Below are 24,816 nucleotides of genomic sequence, written 5' to 3' on the forward strand. Positions count from 1 at the left end.
GCAGATAGAGCTCAGCTTACAGCCTCCCCACATAAAATAAGGCCAGCCACTGCTCACAGGAAATACGAAATCAGATCCCAAACGTTTGAAATGTTTTTATTTGGGCAGGGAGGGGGGTTAAGGGAATGGCTAGATGGCCTGTGTGTGCGTACACGCGCGCACACACACACACACACACACACACACACTCACACACTTTAGTTTTAAAAATATATAGATCATCAGGGACTGTTTAGACTTAGAACACTCCCGCAATCTAGTGCCATGGGCTCTTACCCAGGGGCTGGGGGCTGGAATGGCCATGTGAAATACGCAGCAGCCCCTCCCCCCACACACACACCCCCACACAGACCTCCCACATGCAGGACTTTAATGATCTGGGGCAGATTCCTTTACTACTCTGTCTCAAAAATGTACACGATGTCTTACAGATGATAGATTTACAGCAGTTAAAATCAGTGATTGTACCTGGCAAGAAGCCAGATAAGCCACATTTGCCACAAATGATCTACATGTGGCTCACCTTTCTTACCCTTCAAAGAACATACCCTTAACAATGCCTTCCCAGAAAGTATAGAAGAGTAAAGCCATGAGGCTCCCAACACCCTAGCAGGGAGCGCACTGACAGCGGAACAGCAAACCTCCCTCTCAGAACTCACTTCCACATGTTCTGACAGAGAATTTTGCTCTCTAACTGCCAGTTTATAAACCCCTTTCCCGGGTGAGCATACAATTGGCCTTAAAATGAGAAATCAGAGGCTCTCACTCAGAAAGTGAGAACTCAGATGTGTCAATTCATTTAGTCCATTTTCTACTTGACAGGGAGCTCTTTCTCTCATTAAATAGGAACAAGTCACAACATTTGGAAAGTGGAAAATCACAAGGGGCAAATTATGGGATTATCTTCAGAAAAGAAGGATGGCTAATGTCCTGGAGCAGCGGTTCTCAACCTGTGGATTTCGACCCCTTTGGGGGTCAAATGACCCTTTCACAGGGGTCGCCTAAGACCATCGGAAAACACATATATAATTACATGTTGCTTTTGTGATTAATCACTATGCTTTAATTATGTTCAATTTGTAACAATGAAAATACATACTTCATATCAGATATTTACATTATGATTCATAACAGTAGCAAAATTACAGTTTGAAGTAGCAACGAAAATAATTTTATGGTTGGGGGTCACCACAACATGAGGAACTGTATTAAAGGGTCGTGGCATTAGGAAGGTTGAGAACCACTGTTCTGGAGGATTGTCAATTCAGCCACCAAAGATAGGGACGGGAGGGGCTCCTCAGCCTTTAATCAGGATGCTTCCAAATCAACAGTCACAGGACGTGCCTGGCTTGGGGGCTGGGAGAGAGCAGGGCAAGACCTCTGTGCATGTTGGTCACATTATGAGACTTAGAATTCTAGCTCACTTTCCAACTCCCTTTCAACTTCTGTCTCCCTTACCTGGGGGTACAGGGTTGGGGTGTTAAGCATGATCACATATAAGAAAAACATAAATTATGTAAACTGAGGAACCTTAGCCTGGCTTTTGCCTGTTCCTCTGAATGAAATCAGACTCAGAAGGTTCCAGTTAGTTTTGCTGCATAACAAAATGCTAAAATTTTGTGCATTTCATCAATCGTTTGCTTAGTAATTTGGGCTGGACTAAGCTGGCCAAGCTAACCTGGGCCGGGCTCATTTGTATACTTGAAATCTGAGGGGTCAGTTTAGGCTGGCAGTGGGCAAGTGAGCCTGCACTTTTTCCCACAGGGGTCCTAGGTAGGCTCCAAGGAAGTGTGAAAACCTCTTCAAGACCAGCCGTGAGAGGTTTCCCAAAAAATTAAAAATAGAACTACCATATGATCCAGCATTTCCACTTCTGGGTATATATCTGAAAAAAAAAACAAAAAAAAACACTAATTAGAAAAGACATATGCACTCCTATGCTTATTGCAGAGTTGTTTATAATAGTCAAGATATGGAAGCAACCTCAGTGAGGAAAATGGGGGACATCTGCATTAATGTCAACAATTTTTTTAAAAAATATGAAAGAAACCTAGGTATCCATGGATAGATGATTGGACAAAAATGATGTGATACAATATACAAATGGGATATTACTTGGCCATAAAAGAATGAAATCTTACCATTTGCAACCATGTGAATGACCTAGACTCAGAGTATTTTGCTAAGTGAATAAGTCAGATAGAGAAAGACAAATACTATAAAACTTCAAGTATATGTGGAGTCTAAAGAATAGCACCAACAAAACAGAAACAGAGAACAAATTGACAGTTTCCAAATAAGAGGTTGGATGCAAAATAATCAATCAATAAAAATTAAAATAAAAAATAAACCCTCTGCCTTGCAAAGTTGCTAAAACAGTTAGAAAGCAAAGTCCCATCCCTTCCTGTTCGTTCAACAAATACTTCATATGCTCCTTCAATAATCACACTGGGGATGGGTGTTTGTTTGTTTGTTTTGGTTAATCCTCACCTGAGGACATTTTTGCATTGATTTTTTTTTTTACAGAGAGTGGAAGGGAGGGAGAAAGAAAGAAGCTAATATGAGAAACATCAATTGGTTGCCTCTTGTTGAATCCCCAACCAGAGCCTGGGATTGAGCCTGCAACCCAGGTATGTGCCCTTGGTCGGAATCCAACCCGGTACCCTTCAGTCCACCTGCAGAAGCACTATCCACTGAACCAAACCAGCATTTTTTTTTCTTTTTAAGTCCTCCTCTAAGGATATGTTGTTTTCATTGATTCTAGGGAGACAGGAAAGGAGAGGGAAAGAGAAAGAGAAACATCGATCAGTTGCCCAAGCAATTCAACAGGGATGGAATCCACCACCCGTGTATGTGCCCTCACCTGGAATCGAACCCATGACCCTTTGGTGCATGGGAGGACACTCTAACTACTGATCCACACCGACCAAGGCCTGGAGGTACATTTAAAAATATTTTTTCAAATCTTCCCTGGCCGGGTGGCTTAATTGGTTGGAGTCTTAACCTGTACACCAAAGGATTTCTTGTTGGATTCTAGATGAGGGCACATACTTAGGTTTAGGTTAGATCCTGGTGGGTCAGCAGGTGCAGAGGCAGCCTACTGGTATTTCTCTATCACATGGATATTTCCCTCTAAAAATCACTTTTAAAAACATCCTCAGGTGAGAAATAAAATTTATAATATATATTAAAATTTTATATATATATTAAAATTTTTTCAGCTCTAAAATTTTATTTGGTTCTTTTTAAAATTTTATTTTTCATTTATAGTTCACATTCAATATCCTATCCTATATAATAAAACCCTAATATGCAAATAGACCCAACGGTAGAATGACTGGTTGCTATGAACTGACCACCAAGGGGCAGATGCTAAACATAGGAGCTCCTCCCTGGTGGTCAATGTGCTCCCACAGGGGGAACGCCACTCAGCCAGAAGCCAGGTTCATGACTGGCAAGTGCAGCAGCAGTGGCAGGAGCCTTCATGGCGCACTAAGGAGCAGCAAGCTGAGAGGTAGGGAGCTGCAAGCAAGCAGGCGGTAAGGAGTGAGGGGTCCCGGACTGCGAGAGGGCACAGGCCAGGCTGAAGGCCCCCCCAATCCCCAGTGCACGAATTTCATGCACTGGGCCTCTAGTAAAATAATATTGAATGTCAACTGTAATTGAAAAAATTTTAAAAGCCCAACTTTGAACTGGCACAAAGTCACTTCTGCACATTTTATTGGTTAGAACAAGTCAACAAGTCAAACCATAGTCAACAGTCTTCACTTCCCAAGCTGCAATGCCATAGCAAAGAGGAACAGCTACCAGGATGGGAGTAATTTCTGACTAGTTTTGCAATTGTCACAGAATGGAAAAAGCCTTCTGGGTTAGTCTGTTCAGACTGCCATAACAAAATAATACAGACTGGGTAGCTTAAACAACAGACCTTTATCTTCTGACATTTCTGGATGGTAGAAGTCCAAGATCAAGATGTCAGCAGAGTTGGTTTCTTCTAAGTCCTCTCTTCTTAGCTTGTTCATGGCCATCTCTCTGTGTCTTCACATGGTATGTTCTCCATGCTCACACTTCCCTTGTTTCTCTCTGTGTGTTCTAATCTCCTTTTCCTACAAGGACACCACTTAAATTGGAGTAGAGTCCACCTAATGACCTCATTATTTAATTTAATTACCTCTGTAAAGGTGATATTCACATTCTGAGTTACTGAAGCTTAAGGGGAATACAATATATCCCACACCACCACAAAAACACAAAACAACCAAGATAGGACATTGGTGAAGGGAGATCAAATAAAATCTTTCATGCCAAAACCAGAAGTACTCCAGCAATGCCTTTACCTCCTGCAGTCTGGACACATTGGGTGCAGTGGCTTGTCAGTGTTCCACATCCCAAATCTCTGCAACCTTTCAGTCTGTCAGCTGCTGCAATGTGCATCCATTTAACTTCACCCCTTCTGCACTAATGCAGTCTACCTACCTCTTCTGAAACATAACACTCACCAAAGAGAGTTTATATCAGGGGACACTGGGGAATCTCGGAATGCCTTGAATCTAGTGGACCTCTGAGAAATCAGTAAAGCCCAGGTGTGGTGAGTGTCCACTGTGCTAAAGAAAAATGCTAGGATGATGTGGGGGTGTGAGCAGTGAAGAGACAGACCTGCCCAAACCTCAAAGCACATGTGGGGTAGATGAGAAGGCATGAGGCCCATTAGGATGGGATTCCAACATAGGAAACCTCAGGAGTGGTTTCTTCTTTTATGATAAAAATAGAAGCCCGGTGCATGAATCCATGCATGGGTGGGGTCCCTCGGCCTGGCTGTCGATCAGGGCCAATCAGGGCCATCTTGCTCAGTCCTGATTGGAGCCATGGGGGCTGGCTGGCTGAGGAGGGACCATGGGAGGGCTCCAGGGCATCTGTCCCTCTCGTCCAGTCCCGATCAGCCAGACCCCAGCAGCAAGCTAACCTACCAATTGAAGTATCTGTCTCCTGGTGATCAGTGCACATCATAGCGACTGGTTGAGTGGTCGACCAAATGGTCAACCAATCAGTCAGACACTTAGCATATTATGCTTTTATTATATAGGATTATGTCCTCATGGCTAAAGATCAAAATGAACTAAGAATGAGGAAGTTTTGACCAGCACTAAGAATTAATTCATTTCTCATTTATAAACTATTCTCCAAGTGCCTTTCAAGACACTTGAGTGTGTCCTTTGCCCCTCTAGGTGTTCAGTTCAGAGGCCCCTTCTTGGCAAGCACATTGGTGAGAGCCACAGGTATGGAACCTGATAAGCTTCTTTCTCTTCAAGTCTTAAAAACATCTGCTGCTGTAAACACTAAGCCTGCATGTTGCCAAAGCAAAATACAATAAGAGCACAAGAGAGCCTAGTGTTTGTCCAGAATCTGCTTTTCCATTTTTATGGCAATGCCACCCTTGTTTGATCAGTATGGGGAGCCAGCTGCCTCACCTGCATACCTCACTTTCTCTCTCACCTCTGCTGAGACAGTGCTTTAGGGAAGTCAGCCAAATTCCTCAAGTCAGTGCCTCACTCTTGGACATGAGTGTCAACTAAGAAGAAAAGAATAGTCTACATGTCATAATAAATGTCACAATAAAATCAGTGTTTCTTTTCTCTCAACAGAATATGTTTACATTTCAAGCTATGACTCAATAAATGTCCAGAGATGTGAAAATACATAGAAGTGGCTTTTCTTTTCCTTTTTGTCTTCCAGGGAAACACGATGACATCAGTCAATAAAGGATATTGATAACAGAGGGAAGCTGTGTATAATCAGTAAACCTCAGGGACTGGGAAGACAACACAGATCCGTTTCAAAGCTGAGGACTAAGAAAATTCAGAAATACAGAGAGAGTACTTCTGATGACTAGCTTCTGTCCATAAGTAGCTTTTAAAAGATGTTTCCTTATTTATGAACTTTATGTGCAAGGCCAAATTTAAACTAGGAAAGAAGGAATGTATATCTAAAGGTTTCTTAGTGTCAGGCATTGTATATCCATTATTGGAAACAAAAGGTTAGGTTCATCACTTCATAAGATTATGATGTTTAGGAGAACTAAGATGGCGACATAGGTTAACGCCGGAGTTTGCTGCCTTGAACAACTACTTCAAAAGTGAAACTAAAAAACGGAACGGACATCACCCAGAACCACAGGAACGCTGGCTGAGTGGAAGTCCTACAACTAGGAGGAAAGAGAAACGCATACGGACACTCAGAGGAGGCGCAGTGCTGAAGTCAAATTCTGAGGTGCGGAGTGCGCGGAACGGGCTGGCAGCGGAGGGCGAGGTTGGCGTTTTCAATCGGGAGGGAGTTGCAGACTCTGAGCTCCAGATACGGGCGAGTCTTTAGAGACCCAGACTCAAACGGGAGAAGCGGGACTGTCTGGCTTCGGTCAGAGCGAGTGCAGCTTTCTCTCCGAGGTTTGCAGCCGGGTGCTGGGACTCAGAGAGGCAGAGCCCCTGGGGACAGGACTGAGAGCCACCATAACTGCTCTCTCGGGCCCACCCTGTTGATCCTGTTCAACCCGCCCCGCCCAAGCCCTGCACAGAGGCATTTGCCGGATAGCCTCAGGCAAAGGCTAGATTAGCACCTCCCTAGAGGACAGAAGTTCTCTCACTGCAGACACAGCTGATTCTCATAGCCACTTGGCCTGGAGGTCAAACCCTCCCTGGTATTAGCTACAACAATCAAGGTTTAACTATAAGGCTGCGCACAAAGACCACTCGGGGGTGCACCAAGGAAGCATAACAAAATTCGGAGACAAAGAAACAGGACAAAATTGTCAATGGAAGATATAGAGTTCAGAACCACACTTTTAAGGTCTCTCAAGAACTGTTTAGAAGCCGCCGATAAACTTAATGAGATCTACAAGAAAACAAATGAGACCCTCGATGTTATATTGGGGAACCAACTAGAAATTAAGCATACACGGACTGAAATAACGAATATTATACAGACTCCCGACAGCAGACCAGAGGAGCGCAAGAATCAAGTCAATGATTTGAAATGCGAGGAAGCAAAAAACACCCAACCGGAAAAGCAAAATGAAAAAAGAATCCAAAAATGCGAGGATAGTGTAAGGAGCTCTGGGACAGCTTCAAGCGTACCAACATCAGAATTATAGGGGTGCCAGAAGATGAGAGAGAGCAAGATATTGAAAACCTATTTGAAGAAATAATGACAGAAAACTTCCCCCACCTGGTGAAAGAAATGGACTTACAGGTCCAAGAAGTGAGGAGAACCCCAAACAAAAGGAATCCAAAGAGGACCACACCAAGACACATCATAATTAAAATGCCAAGAGCAAAAGATAAAGAGAGAATCTTAAAAACAGTAAGAGAAAGAAACTCAGTTACCTACAAGGGAATACCCATACGACTGTCAGCTGATTTCTCAACAGAAACTTTGCAGGCCAGAAGGGAGTGGCAAGAAATATTCAAAGTAATGAATACCAAGAACCTACAACCAAGATTACTTTATGCAGCAAAGCTATCATTCAGAATTGAAGGTCAGATAAAGAGCTTCACAGATAAGGAAAAGCTAAAGGAGTTCATCACCACCAAACCAGGATTATATGAAATGCTGAAAGGTATCCTTTAAGAAGAGGAAGAGGAAGAAAAAGGTAAAGATACAAATTATGAACAACAAATACGCATCTATCAACAAGTGAATCTAAGAATCAAGTGAATAAATAATTTGATGAACAGAATGAACTGGTGATTATAATAGAATCAGGGACATAGAAAGGGAATGGACTGACTATTCTTGGGAGGGAAAGGGGTGTGGGAGATGCGGGAAGAGACTGGACAAAAATTGTGCACCTATGGATGAGGACAGTGGGTGGGGAGTGAGGGCGGAGGGTGGGGCGGGAACTGGGAGGAGGGGAGTTATGGGGGGGAAAAAAGAGGAACAAATGTAATAATCTGAACAATAAAGATTTAATTAAAAAAATAAAATTAAATAAAATTTAAAAAAAGATTATGATGTTTAATCTTCTACTTCTAGCAGAATCCCCATATTTGTATGAAAGTGGACTTCAAAATACTGTGCCTGATGTGAGCTGTAAATTAACATTTTTCATGTAATGCATTATAATAAACATACAATCATGAAATGCATATATTTAAGTAGAGTATTTTATCAGATGCAAACATAGCTATACAATTTCTACATATCTTATTGGTTTATTATGAATTAACTTGAGGTCCAGTGCATGAAATTCATGCATGTGGGGGAAGGGGGTGGTCCCTCAGCCTGGCCTTCACCCTCTCCAATCCGAGACTCCTTGGGGGATGTCCGACTGCCGATCCCTGTGGGATCGGGCCTAAACTGGCAGTCGGACATCATTCTCACAATCCAGGACTGCTGGCTCCTAACTGCTCACCTGCCTTCCTGCCTGCCTGATCTCACCTAACTGCCCTCCCCTGCTGGCGTGATTGACCCTAACTGCTCCCCTTCCAGTCTGATCACCCCTAATCACCTCTGCCCTGGCCCCCAACACTGTGGCTTTGTCAGGAAGGAGGACTGGACGATCGAAAGCTGTCCAGTTGATCCAGTCTAATAAGCATATTACCCTTTCATTAGTATGGATTTCCTTTTGCAGTGTGTGTGTGTGTGTGTGTGTGTGTGTGTGTGTGTGTGTGTGTTCATTTTGGTTTTGTTTATTGGGTTTTTGTTGTCACTTAGTGAGACACTCTGAAATGTGCCTGGTTTCACTCAAAGATCTCTGAGGAATGCTGAAGTTCATAGGCACCATCCTACAGCAGCACAAAGATCTGTACTAGGTCTCACAATAAGGAGAGATTAAGAAGCAAGGTTATTGTGTCCTGGGAAAATCGGTTTCAGAGGACAGCACATACCAGTGGTGAGAATCAGGCTACAAAGTGAGATTGCGCTGTGCAACACTTAAGTGGTGCTGCTCTGGTATTTCAACCACCAAATCTTGATTCTCTAAGATTAGATGGAGCATGAAGAGACACTTCAGTCTGAAAACCAAGCTCTTACCTAGCTTTTTCTTTGTATATCATATGACTTCTCAAAACCAGAGCAAGACTGAAGTTAGACCTGGAAAGAAAAATGCCTGTGATGACCACATACCCATTTCCTAATGGTGGACACAGCTTTGGGAGGTGCCTGCATTTATTCACTCCTCCCTGAACTTATGCAATAAAACTTCATAATGACTAATATTCTTTTAATTCCTTCCTCCATTTTCTATAATTATAAAATTTTTAACTTATCCTGTCATGGAAAATAGCTTCTAGGATGGGCAGTTGAATGCATACACCCATATATAGGAAATTAGAACTTTTGGAGACTCACTTCCCTGAGAAAACATTCTCAGCAAAGCTCTAACCAGTAGAAATTAGCCAACAACCACATATACAAAGATGTAAAACAATTCTACATGGAGTATAGTATGCCCTATATCAACACCCTATAGTTGATTTAAGAATATATAAGGCCTTGAGGAATAGAATGGACAAATATTCAACCAACATTCCCACATACAGTAAGGCATGCCTGGCATTATAAAAGAATGCCCTAAGAATTCCTAAGACACCCAGGCTCAGTCAACCTGCAACACAATTCTGAATTCTTTCTCTTTTCCCCCTTGGCTATTAAGTGTACTGCATGTTTTCTCAGCAGATTTCCACTTAAACCTTCCATCTGAATACAGTATAAAGTCTCTCAATCTTTCACCTCAGCTTTCCTCCTAGCCTCATGTTCATCTTTCTTTGATTCTTAAATAAACATGAATCCCCCTCAGGGTACCAGCTTCTCAGACCACTCCTTCTTATACAAGGGAAGTCCCCAGTCATTTTAACATGGTGCAAAAGTGCTATGGACCCAGTCTCTGGTTGGGAAGGAAATATAGGGATCACCTCACCCAAACTTACACATAACAATTGTATGTTACCACAAATAATTAGATTATATAGATTAAAATAATAAAAACAACAGCTTTTAAAGGTTTGCATCTTGTGTTAAAGATATCCTGCTGGGGTCCAACCCCAGCAGGTCCAGGGGTCCCCAAAGGTGTGGACGGAGTCGGCAAAGAAGGAATGACACGGAGACAGCGTTCAGTTGATCAGCAACCTAGCCAGGATCTCTAGCCAAGTTCTGGTCAGGATCACCAGCGAAGTTCTGGTTAGGATCTCCAGCCAGGTTCTGTAGCCATGTTCCCTCGCTAGGTTCTACAGCCAGGTTCTGTCCAGGTTCTCCAGCCAGGTTCAGTCACCAGGTTCTAGTCAGGTTCTCTTGCCATGTTCTATCCAGGTTCTGTAGCCAGGTTCTCTCACTAGGTTCTGTCTCTAGGTTCTGTGGCCAGTTTCTGTCCAGGATCTTTTGCCATGTTCTCTCCAGTGAAGTTCTTCTGTCTCTAGGTTCTGTGTAGGTTCTGTGGCCAGTTGTCTTGTTACATCTGTATTTATACCAGTTGATTCCAATCCTATCAATCTCTATTCCAAAGGTTAGGGCGTTTCTTATCTCCATTCCAGGGAGTAAAGATTATGTAGCTTAAGCATGATTGTTTGTAGTTAAAGTGATTAATTACCCGCCTGGCACTTAGTTAAGGGGTTTTATTCCCTCCCTAAATTCAGGGGAAAATCCCTACCTGGGGAAACAACCTTTCTCAGAGAGGTGACCTTGGTTAAAACACATAGTGCCAATAAGGTGAGCAAACATATTAAGAACAGTATGCCATATATGCCAGGTCCCTTGAAACAGCAAGGATGGACCAGCTCCCGGCAATATCCAACATGAATATAGTAGGCAATCTTCAAAATGGTTTCCAATGGTCCTGATTGTTTGTGTAGTTTACTTACACACTATCCTAAAGTTGGTCTATGTGACAACATACAGCTAAAGTAATGCTATGTCACTTTTGATCATTATTTTTTAAAAGTGAGTTCTACATTATATTTCTCTCTTTCTCTCTCTCTCTCTCTCTCTCTCTCTCTCTCTCTCTCTCTCTCTCTCTCTCTCTCTCCCTCCTTCCCTCCCTCTTTCTCTCTCTCTTGCATCATTCACCCTTGAGGAAGGCAGTTGGTGTGATGGAAGGACACTCCTAGAAGCTATGGAGAGGCCTATATGATGAGAAACTTCAGGCCCCAGCCAACATGGAGACCTGCCAAAAGTGCATAATTAAAATACAGCCTTTAGATGAGACAGCAGGCTTGGCCAAGGCTTGACTGCAAACTCATGAGAGATTTAAGCCAAAGCCACCCAGCTATGATGCTTCCGGATTCCTAGCTCAGAATTAGGAGATAACAAATTATTATTGTTTTAAATTGTTAGGTTTAAAACAGCAGTAATTTTGCCAATATAATAAAGGCTATATATGACAAGCTCACAGATATATCATACTCAATGCTGAAAGTTTTACCTATAGGATAAGGAACAAGGTAAGAGTGCCCACTCTTACCACTCCTATTCATCATAGTTCTGGAAGTTTTAGCAAGAGAAATCAGTCAAGAAAAAATAAATTAGCCCAGCTGGTATTGCTCAGTGGTTGAGCATCAACCTATCAATTCCCCATCAGGGCACATGCCCAGGTTGCAGGCTTGATGTGTAGGAGGCAGTTGATCAATTGATCTCTCTCATCATTGATGTTTCTATTTTCTCTCTCCCTCTCCCTTCCTCTGCAAAATCAATTTTTAAAAACCACATACACTTTATTTTAAAAAATGTAAATTAAATAAAAGGCATCAAGGAGCTTCATGGTTTGTGAATAGGTGGAGACGTAGGGAAAGTGGTGTGCTCTTTCTCACATACCTAGCCCTCTGCATCTCTTCTATTTGGCTGCTCCTGAGTTATATCCTTTTATAACAAGATAGTAATATTACAGAAGGAAGATCAACCAGCCTGAGGGTCAACCCCACCAATGAGAAGACCAACAGCAATAAAAGCTCAACTAGAAAAAGAAGGCTCACATACCCCACACAAGAGACATTCCTAGAACACATAGCTCAGGTGATCAGGGATACTCGGCCATTGAGCCCCACAGGACACCTACTACATAAGACCACCAGACCAAGACTGGGAGACATAGCAGATCTACCTAATACACAGAAACAAATTCAAACAGGCAGCCAAAATGAGAGACATATAAACATGCCCCAAATGAAAAAGTAGAAGAAATCCCCAGAGAGAAAAAAGAGAAATGAGATGGAGGCAAACAATCTACCAGATGTACAGTTGAAAACACTGATTATTTGGGGCTCAAAAAATGTAGGGGAAGAATCGATTAACTCAGTGAGAAGTTAAACAAAAAGTTAATAAGTATAAAAATATAGAAACCATTAAAAACTGTCATAAAAATAATACAATATCTAAAATAAAAATGCACTAGAATAAAGAAGGAACCAGCAGGGGGTTAGGTGAAGCAGAAAACCGAATAAACAATTTGGAATACAAGGTAATAGGAACACCAATAAGAGAAAAAAAAATTATTTTAAATGAGGATAGTTTAAAGGACCTGTGGGCCAACATCAAGTGTAACAACATCTGCATCACTGTGGTTCCAGAAAGAAAAGAGAGAGAGCAAGGGATTAATAACCTACTTGAAGAAGTAAAGACTAAAAACTTTCTTAACCTGGTAAAAAGAAAAAAAAAAGACATACATGTCCAGGAAGTGCAAAAAGTCCAAAATAATATGAACCCAAAAAATCCACATGAAGAAACATCATAATTAAATTAGCAGAGGTTAAAGACAATGAGATAACCTTAAAAGCAGCAAAAGAAAGACAGTTACCTACAATGTTGCTAGAGCTCCCATAGACTGTCAGCTGATTTTTCAACAAAAATATTTCATGCCAGAAGGGATTGGCACAAAACATTTAAAATATTGAAAAGCAAGAACCTACAACAAAGACTGATCAACCCAGAAAAGCTGTTAAGAGAGGTACAAATCTGCCCAGACCCAAAAAGAAGAAAAGAAGGAAAAAAAGCTAAAGGAGTTCATCACCAACAAGCCAGCATTATAAAAATGCTAAAAGGACTTCTATAAAAACAAAAAGAAAGAAAAAAGAGAAGTATAATTATAAAGACTAAAATGGCAATAAATATGTCCCTATCAATAACAACTTCAAATCAAAAGACATAGAGCAGCTGAATGGATTTAAAAGATATATATACTAGAGACACACTTCAGAATGAAAGGCACATATGGACTGAAAGTAAAAAGGGATAGAAAATGATATTTCATGCAAATGGAGGCCCCCAGAAAGCTGGGGTAGCAATATTTATATCAGACACAATAAACTTTAAAACAAAGGCTATATAAGCAACAAAGAAGGACATTACATGTTGATTAAAAAGATCAATCCAACAAGAAGATATAATCCCCTTAAACATTTATGTACCCAACAAAGGAACACCTAAATATTTAAAAAAGAAACATTGATGGATTTAAAAGAACATATTGACAGCAATACACTCATAGTGTGGGATTTTTTAAAAATATTTTTTTAATATATTTTATTGATTTTTGCAGAGAGGAAGGGAGAGAGATAGAGAGTTAGAAACATCAATGAGAGAGAAACATTGATCAGCTGCCTCCTGCACATAACCTACTGGGGATGTGCCCGCAACCCAGGCACATGCCCTTGACTGGAATCGAACCTGGGACCCTTCAGTCCACAAGCCAATGCACTATCCACTGAGCAAACCGGTTCCAGCCATAGTGTGGGATTTTAACATCCCATTGTCATCAATGGACAGATCTTTCAGACAAAAAATCAACAAAGCAAGAGCAGCCTTAAATGACACACTGATCAAATATATTTAATGGATATATTTCAGAGCATTTCATCCCAATACAGCAGAATATACATTCTTTTCAAGTGCACATGGGATATCTTCCAGGATAGACCACATGTTAGAACACAAAACAATTGTCAATAAATTTTAAAAGATTAAAGTGATTTCAAGCATCTTATCTGACCACATGGTATGATATTAGAATGCAATTACAAAACAAACAAACAACAAAAACCATGCTGAAAAACACACAAACACATGGAGGCTAAATAGCGTCTTACTAAATAATCAGTGAGTTAACAATGAAATCAAGAAAGAAATCAAAAGATAATTTGAGACAAATGAAAATGAAAATACCACAATCCCAATTCTATGGGGCCCATGTGTGGCATTTTGTTATGGCATCCCAAGTGGACTAACATATATGATAAGAACATTTACTTACTTTACAATTTTGCATACCCACAAGCAAGGAATAAAAGTTCCCACTGTTCTATCTCTCCACCAGCATTTGTTTTTATCAGTGTTTTGCATGTTTGCCATTCTAATAGGTGTGTAGTGGTATCTCATTGTTGTTTTATTTTGCAATTTCCTAATGACATATGACGTTAAATCTCTTTTCATGTGACTATTTAACATTGTTTATCTTCTTTGGTGAAGTGTCTTTTCCAATTTCTTTCCCATTGTTTTAACTGAGTTGTTTTCTTTAAGTTTTAAGAGTTCTTTCTGTATTTTGGATAACGGTTCTTTCTCAGATGTCTTCTGCAAATATTTTCTCCCAATCTGTGGCTTAAGAGGGTACTTTAAAAAATTTCATGGGCTGTGTTACTTATAGTGGTGCTGGAGAGGGGGCGCTGAGCTGTTGCACATGAAGTGCAACAGAACAGACTTTACCACCTGAAACTGCTGCTTCAAGTTCAGATCAGGCAAAGAACAAACCTTGAAACAACCAACAAGACCAAAGAAGAGTACACTTAAGTTGAAGACACAACACTTAATCTGAAACAAGAAGTTTGTGCCTACTCAACAGCTCTGAAAGAGCACTTCCCAATGCTGTTAGTAATCTTTGTTCTCTTCAGTGCTGTACTGTGAGATTGCCTGGTGCAGCAGCAGTTGTATTCTTTATTAGCTTGACAGACCATTTTCTCTCACTCTTTTTTCTTTTTAATACTAGCAACACTCATCCTTTGAAACGTGTGCTGAAGAAGAAGAATCAGCAAATACTACTGAAAGTGCAATATTTGACTAACACTGAGAGATGAGCTTTGATCCAAACCTTTTCCACAACAATAGTACTTCAGCAGTACTGCGTGAAACTGGGGTTATTGAAAAACTGCTAATCTCTTACGAATTTATTCAATGTTCAGAACGTCAAGCTAGACTTTTCTTCCACTGTTCACAGTAAAATGGCTACCTGCAGGACTTAAAAGTAGGAGATGATGTTGAATTCAAAGTATCATCTGACTGGCGGACTGGGAAACCCATTGCTGTTAAACTGGTAAAGATAAAACAAGAAATCCTCCCTGAAGACCAAATGAATGTACAAGAAGTGTTTTATCTGACTTACATCCCTGAAGACTTAGAAAGGAACATTCAGCTGGAAACCGGAGATAAAATAAAAATTTTAATTGATAACAATAAACACACTGATGCTGTAAGTGCTCGAAACATTATTCCGTTGAAAAATAAACAAGCCTGCTGTCAAGGAGTACTTTGTGCCATGAAGGAGGCATTTGGCTTTATTGAAAGAGGTGGTGCTGTAAAAGAGATATCTCTCACTATAGTGAATTTAAGGGTGACTTAGAGGCCTTACAGCCTGGAGATGAGGTGGAATTCACAATCAAGGACAGAAATGGTCAAAAAATTGCAGCACATGTCAGACGATTGCCTCAAGGACAGTCATTTTCAAAATATCAGCTTTGAACATTTTGAAGGAACTGTAACCAAAGTTATCCCCAAAGTACCAGTAAAAATCAGAATGACCCATTGCCAGGATGCATTAAAGTTAACTTTGTGATTCCTAAAGAACTTCTCTTTGGAGATAAAGATACAAAATTCAAGGTAACCCTGTTGGAAGGCAACCATGTTAACTTTACTATTTCAAAAGATTGACATGACAAATTAGAATGAGCAACCAACATAGAAGTTCTATCAAATACATTTTAGTTCACTAATGAAGTCAAAGAAATTGATGTGATTGCTGCCATGAGAGATGGTTTTGGTTTCTTCAAGTGTGTGGATCCTGATATATGTTCTTCCACTATAGTGAAATTCTGGATGGGAACCAGCTCCATATTGCAGATGAAGTAAAGTTTACTGTGGTTCCTGATATGCTCTCTGCCCAAAGAAATCATGCTATTAGAATTTTAAAAAACTTCCCAAGGGCATGGTTTCATTCCATTTCCATTCAAATCATCATTTTCTGGGCACTATAGAAAAAGAAGCCACTTTTTCCATTTCTAAAACCACTAGCCAAAATAAAGGCAAGGAAATGGAGACTGAGGATGGTATTATTGCTTATGATGACTGTGGGGTGAAATTGACTATTTTTTTTTCAAGCCAAGGATCTGGATGGATCTACTTCTCCTCAAATAGGTGATAAGGTTGAATTTAGTATTAGTGACAAACAGAGGTCTGGACAGCAGACTGTAACCTGTGTGCAACTTTTAGATCATAATTTTAACTCCAAGAGGCTCTTAGGTTATGTGGCAATTCTGAAGGATACTTTTGGATTTATTGAAATAGCCAATCATGATAAGGACATATTTTTCCATTACAGTGAGTTCTCTGGTGATACTGATAGCCTAGAACTGGGGGACATGGTCAAGTACAACCGGTCCAAAGGCAAAAGCAACAAAGTCAGTGCAGAAAAAGTCAACAAAACACACTTGGTGAATGGCCTTACTGAAGAAGCAGATCCTACATCTACTCTGGTAAAGTCATTCACCCCTTGAGAAGTGTTGATCCAACACAGACTGAGTACCAAAGAATGATTGAGACTGTGAGAAAGGGGGTATGAAAGGTAAGGTCTATCCATCTGGCATAGTTGGAATGGCCAACAAAGGAGACTGCCTGCAGATAGAGAAGAGTGTAAAATTCCAATTGTGTGTCCTAGGCCAAAATGCACAGTCTATGGCTTACAACGTCACACCTCTGCGTAGGGCCACTGTGGAGTGTGTGAAAAATCAGTTTGGCTTCATTAACTATGAAGTAGGAGATAGCAAGAAGCTCTTTTTCCATGTGAAAGACGTTCAGGATGGCATTGAGCTACAGGCTGGAGATGAGGTGATTCTTAATCAGCACACTGGCAAGTGCAGTGTTTGTAATGTTTGGCGAGTCTGCGAGGGCCCCAAGGCTGTTGCAGCTTCACTACCTGATAGGTTGGTCAATCGCTTGAGAAACATCACCCTGGATAATGCCAGTGCTCCTCGCCTAATGGTTCTTCTTCAGCCAAAGGGACCAGATAACTCAATGGGACTTGGTGTAGAAAGAAAGATCTGTCCGGCTGTTGTCATTGACTAACCACATCCACAAAGCACATCATTAATCCACGATGATCAAGTTGGGAGGATTCTGGTGAAAGGGAGGATTTTTCATTCCTCTCCAAAATCTGGAATACTTATTCTATTGAGCTACTATACCAGTTTTAACACTTTCTTCGTATTATGTTTAAAATAAATGAATACATTTAAAAAAAAACATTTTAAAATTATGCACAGTTGCAGCCTGGAAAACTTAAGGTGGTGCCTTGTAGCATCAAATTTAGGAGCTTTGTCTGGTGCATTTAAGGCAACTGGTAATTACAAATTCCACTTTTCCCATGTGAGTGAAAAATATAGACTGTTACCTTGTTGACCGTATGAAATTTTGCACTTGATATTTAGCATACTAGAGGCCCAGTGCATGAAATTCATGCACAGGTAGAGTCCTTAGGCTTGGCTGGTGATCAGGGCCAATTGGGGCCTTCCTCCCCTGGCTGCCAGCTGCCAGCCAGGGAGTTTCTTCAGTCAATACAGCCCCCTGGTGGTCAGCACACATCATAGCGAGTGGTCAAACTGGTTAGTTAAACTCCCGAGGGGACAATTTGCATATTAGCCTTTTATTATATAGGATATTCTACCTCCATTAATTCTGGCAAGATGTCCTGCCTTAGCACTCAGTTGCATTCTTTTCCTTTTCTTTCCTGTTCATTATGTTTTAATTCTAAGGACCACATAAGGGTAGACTATATTAAAACATTTTTTTAATTAGTATAGCCCAGTGGTCGGCAAACTGCAGCTCATGAGCCACATGCAGCTCTTTGGCCCCTTGAATGTGGCTCTTCCACAAAATACCACGTGTGGGCGTGCACATACAGTGCGATCGAAACTTCATGGCCCATGCACAGAAGTCAGCATTTTGTGGAAGAGCCAGTATTTTGTGGAAGAGCCGCACTCAAGGGGCCAAAGAGCCACATGTGGCTCGCGAGCCGCGGTTTGCCAAGCCAGTTTGCCAACCACTGCTATAGGCAAACCATTTTTTTAAGTTGATGGCCAAATGTTAAAATGTTATTTTTAATATCATTTATAATTTTGTCACAGTCCACTTACATGAATTTTGGTTAGAATTTCAATGAAAGTTATTTTCCAAAGTAATTTGTCCCGCCTGAAATGGGGTGGGAAGTAAATTTGCTACAATTTGGTACAGATTTTCATGTAAATGAGGTGTGCAAGCAGTGTGCTAATTTACATGTCTTTAAACAAAGATGAATGCACAAACTTGCTGCTGCTTAGAACACTGCAGTTTCTAGGATCCAGTTTCTTTTACTGATTTTAAACAAAACAAACAAACAAATAAAAAAATTGTGCCTGACCAAAAAAAAAAATTCATGTAGGTTTTTAGAATGAAAATATAAGTCACATACAACAAAAGTCACTCTTATAAAGTGTAAATTTGCAATGGATTTAGTATATTTACAGAATAGTGTAATCATCACTATTATCTAATTCCAGGACATTTTCATCATTCCAAAACCACCCCCCTACCCAGTAGCAGTCACTCTCCACTTCCCCTCCCCTCATATCCTGGAAACCACTCACGTACTTTCTAATTTTATGCATTCTGAACAGTTCACAGACTGGAATCATGCAGTATGTGGCCTTTTGTGACTTCTCTCACTTAGCATAGTTACATTTTCAAGGTTCACCCATGTTGTAGCATATATTAGTACTTAATTTCGCATTTTACTTAGCTAGTCATCCATGATGAGTATTATTTGGGTTGTTTCACTTTTTTAGCTATTACAAATCATGCTGCTATGAATATTCATGTACAAGTGTTTGTGTGGGTATATGTTTTCAAATCTTTTGGGCATATACCTAAAAGTAGAATTTCTAAGTCCTTTGATAATGCTAACTTTTTGAGAAACTAACAAGCCACTTTTTAAACTATCTGCACCATTCTACATTCCTACAAGCAACCTATGAGTGTTCCATATACTGTACATCCTCACCCACTTATTATTGACCATACTTATTATTATGGCCATTTCAGTGGGTGGGAAATGGTATCTCCAAATTATGTTTTTTATTTCTATTTTCTTGATGGTAATGATGTTAGACATCTTTTATTTAGCTTATTGGCCATTTGTATATCATTCTTGGAGAACATCTCTTCAGATTCTTTCACATTTTTAATTGGGTTATTTGTTTTTTATTGTTGAACTATAGGATGTCTTTATATATTCTTGATACATTTCCCTTATCAGATATGTGATTTGCAAATATCTTGTCCCATTTTTGGCTTGTCTGTTCGCTTACATAAAGGTGTCTTGGCAAGCACAGAAATTATGATTTTGATGGAGTCCAACTTATTTTTTTCTTCTTTCATTGCTTGTGCTTTTTCAAAGGTGAAATTCACCTTTTTTTACAATTTTTCTTATCTGCAAATCTTTTTATTATTTTTTTCTTGTACATCATGGGTGTCATGGGTTGCTTAATATTTCTGCCCATCTTACTAATTTCATGTGCCATTGGAACTGCAGTTTTTAATTAAACAATTAACTTCACCTTAGTGAAAATAAACAGGTTAAGCTATTTCCTTCTTTGGCAAGAGTCAAAAGTCTTGAGCCATGGAGCACCTCAGGCCCCTGAGCTGGAAACGGCATCTGTGAGAAATTGTGTCCTCCTGTCGGTGGCATTTTAGGGAGGAGGGTGCTTCCTGCCTAGTGAAGCTCTCATCGAGTTTCAGTCCAAATAAAGCTGAGAGAGTTTACAGCTTGTGAGGGTGGAGGGCAGGGCATTCGTGATGAGAGTCGTTCCATACATTTGTTTTTTCTAGTACTAGGCTTGCCAATCAAAGAAGAAGCAAGCTCATGCTTAACCCAGCATAGACTAAACAGCCAGGGGACTGGGGATGGGAATTTGCTTACAAAGGAATTTCCTGCATGGTTTGGAGGTCAATGGCCGTGAAAAAAGTTCGTTGAAGGGCTTAATCTATGACTCAACATATGTTCATGAATGTAAAGTCCCACCTTTACATCTAAAGACTGTAAGCAGGGTGGCCAGAGAGGGAGTTTACACTTAACCCAAGCAAAACATCACTCTATACGGGATGCCTCATGTCCACCTCCTGCACAGCAATAAAACTAGGTCACGTTCCCAATTCTTTAGGGCTAGATCTTTTAAATTTTAAAAAAGTCACATACCACAGCATGGTACCTAGATAGAATAGACTAGAATTTTCCTATTCTAATTACTTAGAGAGTTTTGAACATTGAAATGAATTGCAGCAGAATGGTTTAAGCAGAATTTAGTTCTTACGATTACTCTGCCAGTGAATATAATCAGTGATCCAAAATTCATTTCTCATAGTACTGAAATAAATTGTCACAGAAAATAGGTCATAATTACCAAAGTTATTCTATATTAAGGCATGAGAAATGTTGGGGAAGAAACACTGAAAATTATATTTCTGACTTTGAAAGATTTGGAATAAAGGAAAAGCTCTAATTAGGAGGAATAACTCCCAAGAGTAATTAATTAGAACATATAATTATACTCCACCAATACTAGAGTAAAGAACAGTGATGATTACATAATCCAGGGATTTTTTTTAAGTATCATAAAACCAATATGCCAGAGGAAATGAAAGTTCAGGTTATTCAACAATAATAATGAATAAAGAAATAACACAAAACACATCATATGGTGGGGGAGAGGGCTGGCATGCACGATTTGGACTTGAGTTTGTCCCAGCCACTCCCCTCCCCTAGGTTCAAACACTCCACTTGGACCCTATGGGAGGTCTTTAAAGCATCTTCCTCTGGAGGGCCTTTTGCAGCCCTGCCAAGCTGAGGTGGTTATTTTCCTCTCTGATCTGGGACCACCCTGGGCATATCCCTAATGGATGTTTGCTGTACCATGTAATGACTCTGGAATGTCCTGTTCACCTCCGCTACAAGACACTGAGCTCCTAGAAGGCAAGAGCAGTGCTGTTCTCACCTCTGTATTCTAATGACCTAGGAAGAAACCTAGAAAAGAATTGTTACTGAATGAGTAAATAAATAAATGTGCCAGAAACCAATTCCAGCATCATAATTTTAAGAGTTTCATCAAAAGGTTGATGCGACTTGGGGACTCAACAAGGTTGAGTCACACATATAGTCAGTCACCTGTTGGGAATGGCTGAAGGCATTTCCCAAACCTGAATAGGAAACTGATTGTGGCTGCCAGACAGTTAAAAGGCATCTTAATCTACATGTTATTGCCTCCTACTGGCCAAACACCTGAACAGCCGTAGGCTATTCCCCAAACTGACAATGCCTCTGTATGTACCCTTTGAAGCCTTACCCTTTGAAGTGTATTATCTCCACCTTGCCTTAGGACAAATTGTGTTAATAAAAGCAAGGGTCCTAGACAAAGAGGCACTTTTCAGTTCCTTTAGCTGAAGGTCCTCTGACCCCCAATGCCTTTCAAAATTATATCTCATTTCCGGACTCTTTATTAGTCTCTAGATTTCTATGTCATCTACGTGCAGCCCCTTTTCCAGATTCCTGAACCCTTCTTGATGCTGGGACATGAACCCCGGCAAAATGCATTTCACTTAAATTTATAAATGAAGCTATCACTATGAATATCACATCTTTCCTTAATTAATCTAGAACAGTGGTCAGCAAACTCATTAGTCAATAGAGCCAAATATCAACAGTACAACGATTGAGATTTCTTTCGAGAGCCAAATTTTTTAAGCTTAAACTATATAGGTAGGTACATTGTTATTAACTTAATTAGGGTACTCCTAAGGCTTAGGAAGAGCCACACTCAAGGGGCCAAAGAGCCGCATGTGGCTCGTGAACCGCAGTTTGCCAACCAGGGATCTAGAAAATCCAATGTTGCTTTACACATGATTGAAACATAGTACATATAGGAAGTAATCTCTTCTACTGTAGAGTTTAGTAAAACTGTTTTGTTAAATTAATCAGGGAAACAATATAATGAATTAAAGTGAATACATCACAGAATGTAAAGTAAAATATTAACCAAAGAACTTATATGCATATATGTGCATAGCCCATGGACACAGACAATAGTGGGGTGAAGGCCTTGAGTGGGGCAAAAGCTGGGTGGAGGGGGGATTGGGGAGATGGGGGACATCTATAATACTGTCAACAATAAAAAATAAAGTAAAAAACTATTTACTTTTTTTACTCTAAACATCATTTCAATATATTTGAGTGCATAGCATCAGTTGCTAAGCACAGGTTCTTTGAGTCTGTGCTGAGTGACTTGTAATTAACTCTATTTGTATTGAAAATCTTGAAAACAATGTATTTTTTTTTCAGATCTCCTGATACTACCAATCTGCTGAGCAAATACTTTTCTAGTAAGTAATTTAGAGGCAAATTTCAACCAGGTTCTGACAAAATCATCACAAATTAAGGTGACCTAAATCAACCATTTAGTATTACTTAGAAAATATCAGGAAGAGCTGGTTTCTAGGAAATAATTAATGACAGGAACTATGTAATGACAAATAATTTTGTATTAATTTATTTTGTGTTTTACTCTTTTTGGGGTTTGTTTTATTTGAAATGAGACAAACGTTTCTGTAACATATCTTTGAACTTTTTAAACAACATATAGCCTTCTTTGGAAAGAAAATTATTTTAACTGAATCAGCCATCTCTAGATCCAAAAATTTAAAAACTCCAACAGACTCAGCTTAGTATGATTTGCTCTGAAGAACATATTTTTCAACCACTACATTAAAACTCTTGCTATGTGAAGTAGTGAAGCCTAAATAATGAAGTTCAGTAAGAAAGTTAATATCCCAAGCCTACCACAAATCACAGTCAGAGTGTATTATGTTAATGTCTATCATTCAATCCCTAATATGATGGACCCCAAAAGCTTTAGATTCAAGGCCAGCTCCTTCCATTACTAATGTGCACTCTTACACAAGTCACTTCTCTTTGAGCTTTAGCTCCTAACCTGCAAAATGAACATCAATACCTTCTATGATGTAGGTGGAAATATTTGTTTAGTGCCTAATATCCAGTAATATTCTAGGTGCATATTCCCAAAATTAGTCTTATCATAACAATTGCCTGGAGCACTTATTTTGTGTAAAAATAAAAAATTAAAAAGCTTGGAGTTCCTACCTCCAGTCTTTTGCATCTGAATTTCCAGAAGAAAACCATAGTAATCAGTTTAATTAACTAGCGCCCCAGATGATTCTTCTGGTAGAAGTTTGAGAAACTGTGCTAAAGGGTTCACTAATCTATTCTCTGAATCTTTGAGCTTGGGTTGTTTTGTTTTGTTTGTTTTTAGATCCCACATATGAATGAAATCATATAGTATTTGTCCTTCTCGATCTGACTTATTTCACTTAGAACAATGCCTTCAAGGTTCATCTGTGTGATCACAAATGTCAGGATTCCATTCTTTCTTAAGGCTGAATAATGTTTTATTGTATACTAGAAGCCCAGTGCATGAAAATTTGTGCACTCAGGGGTGTCCCTCAGCCTGACCTGAGCCCTATTGCAGCCTAGGACCCCTTGGGGATGTCCACCTGCCAGCTTAGGCCTGCTCCCCGGGGGAATCAGGCCTAAGCTGGCAGTCAGACATCCCTCTGGCAGCCAGGGAGCCCTTGGGGGAAGTCTGACTAACAGCTTAGGGCCTAAGCCACAGTGGACATCCTTAACATTGCCAAGGAGGCAGGCGAGGTTCCCACCACTGCCACAGAGCTCACAGAAGTCAGCCCTAGTTATGGCTGAGAGGAGCTCCCTCTGTGGGAATGCACTGACCACCAGGGGGCAGCTTATGCATTGAGTGTCTGCCCCCTGGTGGTCAGTGCATGTGATAGTGACCAGTCGTTCCTGGTTGTTTTGCCATTATGGTCAATTTGCATATTACCCTTATATTATATAGGAATAGAGGCCTGGTGCACAAAATTCGTGCATGGGGGGCTCCCTCAGCCTGGCCTGCACCCTCCTGCAATCTGGACTGCTGGCTTCTAATAGCTCGCCTGCCTGCCTGCCTGCCTCATCACCCCTAACTGCCTCTGCTTTCCAGCCTGATTGTCCCCTAACTGCCCCTCTGCCAGCCTAGCCACACCCTAACTGCTCCCTTGATGGCCTAGCCACCCCCTAACTGCTCCCCTGCCAGCCTACCTGCCCCCTAACTGCTCCCCTGCTGCCCTGGTTGCCCCCTAACTGCTCCTCTGCTGGCCTAATTGCCTCTAACCACATCTGCCTCAGCCCCTGCCACCGTGGCTTTGTCTGGAAGGATGTCCAGAAGATGTCCGGTCTAATTAGCATATTACCCTTTTATTAGTATAGATACTGTATATATCACATTTTCCTTATCCATTCATCTACCAATGGACACTTAGGTTGTTTCCATATCTTGGCTATTATAAATAATGCTGAAATAAACATGGAGGGGGACGTATAATATTTTGAATTAAAGTTTTTATTTCTTTAGAGAAATATCCAGAAGTGGAATTGTTGGATCATGTTAGTCCTATTACTAATTTTTTTTAGAAACTCCCATA

The 24,816-nt window shown here is 40.3% G+C and overlaps 1 pseudogene; it reads left to right on the forward strand.

Annotated features, from left to right (window-relative positions):
• The first annotated feature begins 15,040 nt into the window (after positions 1 to 15,040).
• On the forward strand, positions 15,041 to 17,345 carry LOC118677088 (annotated as a pseudogene).
• The last annotated feature ends 7,471 nt before the right edge of the window (positions 17,346 to 24,816 follow it).

Source organism: Myotis myotis, unplaced genomic scaffold, assembly GCF_014108235.1.
Source record: "Myotis myotis isolate mMyoMyo1 unplaced genomic scaffold, mMyoMyo1.p scaffold_m19_p_2, whole genome shotgun sequence".
NCBI classification, from domain to species: Eukaryota; Metazoa; Chordata; class Mammalia; order Chiroptera; family Vespertilionidae; genus Myotis; species Myotis myotis.